The 3,813-nt window shown below is 45.5% G+C and overlaps 1 pseudogene; it reads right to left on the reverse strand.

Annotated features, from left to right (window-relative positions):
• Positions 1–1,143: 1,143 nt before the first annotated feature.
• LOC105474027 (polyadenylate-binding protein 1 pseudogene) lies at positions 1,144–3,524 on the reverse strand (annotated as a pseudogene).
• Between the last annotated feature and the right edge of the window lie 289 nt (positions 3,525–3,813).

Below are 3,813 nucleotides of genomic sequence, written 5' to 3' on the forward strand. Positions count from 1 at the left end.
AGCCAGGATGGTCTTGGTCTCCTGACCTCAAATGATACACCCGTCTCGGCCTCCCAAAGTGTTGGGATTACAGGCGTGAGCCACCACGCCCAGCCATATTATTATTATTTTTGAGACAGGCTCTGTTTCAAAGGGCTGGAGCTGCAATCACGGCTCACTGCAGCCTTAACCTCTTGTGCTCAAGTGATCCTCCCACCTCAGCCTCCTGAGTAGCTGGGACTGCAGGTGTGTGCCACCATGCCCAGCTAATTTTTGTAATTTTGCAGAGATGGGGTTTCTCCATGTTACCCAGGCTGGTCTCAGAACTCCTGGGCTCAAGTGATCTGCCCGCTTTGACCTCCCAAGGTGTTGTGATTACAGGTGTGAGCCACCACGCTCAGCACCAACTTTATTATATCAGCCTATATTTTATTCCTTTCCTTTCTATTCTTCCCTCCCTCCCTTCCTGCCTTTCCTGCTTTCTCCCCTATTTTCTGTGATCTTTTGTAACTGCTGAAATGATCACATGTATTCCTTGCTACAGTGCAAGGTATATTATGGGGAAGATAATAGCCATATATAAGTCAGAGGGTCCCTCTATTACTTTTGTTATTCATTAAGCTGAGCCAAGATTTTGTTGGCTTTACAATTAATTGGGAGATACAAACATATGATGCAAAATTCATGTGGTATCAAAATGTATACAGTGAGGGAAAAGTCTGTTTTACACATCAGCTTCCCGCCTAAGGGACAGTCTCCGTTGCCTGTTCCTTAACACATGTATTTTAAAAGCGAAATCCTCTGCACATGGTTAACAAAATGAAGTGGAATTTCAGAGCGATATTATGTTCCTCATTTAATGGAGAGAAAAAAGAATACGCCCTCAAATACCCTTCTGCCTCCCCTTCCCTCTCTCCCTTCCTTCCTTCTTTTTTGAGATGGAGTCTTGCTCTGTCGCACCGTCCCTCCCCTCCCCTTCCCTCCCTCCCTCTGTCCCTTCTTTTTTGAGATGGAGTCTTGCTCTGTCGCCCAGGCTGGAGCACAATGACATGATCTCAGCTCACTGCAACCTCTGCCTCCTGGGTTCAAACAATTCTCCTGCCTCAGTCTCCTGAGTAGCTGGGATTACAGGCGCATGCCACTATGCCCAGCTACTTTTTGTATTTTATTTTTTCACTGTTTAAGGAATTTTTATTAAAGTAATAATTTTATAATCTGAATTACGTTTCCTTGCTCAGTTAATTCTGTTACTTAACACAGAACTGACATTTTGAGCTATTCCACAGTAAAGAATTACAAAATTAAAGAAAGAAATGCTTTAAATTGTTGTACTTTACTGAAAATTCTTTTTCCCAGAGTCTATAAAACATTAATGTGTTTTCATATTTTACTATTTGTGTGTGTGTGTTTTTGATTTTTAAATCAGTAAGTAGTCTAAGACTAGTGTTATGTTTGCTAGACCTGGCATTTGCTTGGTACATAAGGTTCAAAGTTTCTTTTCCTTTTTAAATTTATTTTATAATTTGCAATGTTTTTTCCATAATATTTACATTTTTCTTCTGTGAAGTACAAGTTTCTTTTCGTGGTCCCTGATCAATTTTAAACAGTTGGAACACGGGTGGCACTGTGAACTGCTTTCTGGGCAGCCTCTTTAGCTTGGTGGGCTTGTAGTACAGCTACAGCTTCATCAACCTTAGAACAGAGAGACTCTGGAGACTCCAGCATATGAAGAAGTTCTGAATTACCAATCTCCAACAACATGCCAGTGATTTTACCAGCGAGAGTAGGGTGCATGGCTTGAATAAGAGGAAACAGCCGTTCACCCAACATCTGCTTTTGCTCTTGGGGATGGGCAGATACCAACATGGAAGCAGTCAAAAGGTTCCTGACCTTGTACATGAACAGCAGGTGACTTGTGTTGCATTGTGACTTGTGGCTGTGCATTACGATGTTTCTGAGGATTGTGAACTCCCGCAGCATAGTTATAATGTGGAGTTGCACAGCAGCAGCTGCAGGACATGGACCCATTGTCTGTGTTGATGTGTTAGCAACACGCTGTGTTGACATGACTCGTGGAACCTGTGAAGAAGCTGGTCTTATAGTGCCAAATGGTGGTCTAGGAGCAGCTGGGCAGATAGCACTGGGCATATTTTGGAATGGATGAAGTCTGGCCCCCTAGGCAATCCAGTGAGGACTTGGTCTTAGTTGAGCAATTTGGCTAGAAGGATGGTATGCAACACCGTTCTGAGTCTGTGGGAGAGCTGCCATGAAGTAACCTGAAGGAGGTGCTGGCTGGTAGGGGTTGATTACAGGGTTGGGCATAGCTCATACACTTGCCATTCTCTGCATATACTGGTTAGTGAGGTGAGCCTGGCACTCTTCTTTGCGCTGAGCTAAAGCTACATACAATGGCTTTGTGGCCAGAATTCTACCATTCATTTCTGTAACTGCTTTAGTGGCTTCTTCTGGTGAGGAGAAACATACAAAACCAAACCTTTTGCTGCGATCACCCTCCATCATAACCTTCGCACTAGTGATTGTACCAAATGGAGAAAACTCTTTCCGGAGACGTTCATCATCAATGCCATCATCAAGATTTTTCACATAAAGATTAACACCGTGGTATCTGGTGATCCCATCTTGCTTCATCTGTTCAAACTTGCGCTTAAGTTCTGTCTGCTGTTCCACTTTTTTCTGAGCTCTACCAACATAAATTTGTTTTCAATTGAGCTCCTTTCCATTCATTTCATCCACAGCTTTCTGAGGATCTTTAAGCCTTTCAAAGCTTACAAACTTTCATCAGTCATTACTTTCACATTTAAGGTAGGCCCAAACTTGCCAAAGAGATCCTTAAGGTGCTCATCATCCATGTCTTCTCCAAAATTCTTAACGTAAACATTGGTGAACTCTTTTGCCCTAGCTCCAAGTTCAGCTTCTTGTTCTTTACGAGACGTAAATCATGCAACAACTACTTTGCGATCATTTAGGAGCATTCCATTCATTTTTTTCCATAGCTCTTTCAGCTGCTTCCTGTGTCTCAAAGCGTACAAATCCATAGTCCTTGGAATCATTTTCATCACAGACCACCTTACATGCAAGGATGTTACCAAAAGGAGAAAATGTATCATACAGTGCTTATTATTAATGGATTTGTCCAGATTTTTAATATATGTAGCCCACTCCACTTCTGCGAAGTGATGGATCACGCTGAGACCACACGATGCCTACTGCCTTGCCCTTTATAACATCAAAATTCATAGTGTTCACAGCATGCTCCGCGTCCGCCGAGTGCTGGAAGGCGTAGCCCAAGGAGCAGCGGGTGATCATGTCCCTGCAGACCCGGATGGAGAGTATGGGCCAGGCCGGGCTGAACTCGTAGAGCATCGCGTGGGTCACGTCGGGATGGAGGTCCCCCACGCAGAGCGAGGACGTGGGGTAGCTGGGGGCACTGGGGTTCATCTCGGCAGGGCTGCCCGCAGGGCCACAGGCGGCGACCTTTCCGTGAGAGGAGGACAGCCAATGCCGGGGCTGGGGGCCGGAGACGGGAGGAGGTGAGCGGGGGCAAGCGCAGAGGGCCAAAAATCACCCGGAATCGAAAACTACTCAACCGCCCCAGAGCGGTGTTGATCCGCTGCCGCTGGCTGCGGGCGAGGGTGGCGGTGTCAGTCCGGGCAGCGGAAGGCCTCGGTCTCTTGGTTCCTTCTTGGAGCTGCTGCGGGCGGGCGGGTCGGCTTCGGCTGCTTCAAGGCGTTATTTTATAAAAGAGGAAGAAAAAAAAATAAAAGTCTACAGCGGGGGAGAGGCAGATTTTTTGTACATTTTGGGGAAGTTTAA

The sequence above is a fragment of the Macaca nemestrina genome, chromosome 10, assembly GCF_043159975.1.
Source record: "Macaca nemestrina isolate mMacNem1 chromosome 10, mMacNem.hap1, whole genome shotgun sequence".
NCBI classification, from domain to species: Eukaryota; Metazoa; Chordata; class Mammalia; order Primates; family Cercopithecidae; genus Macaca; species Macaca nemestrina.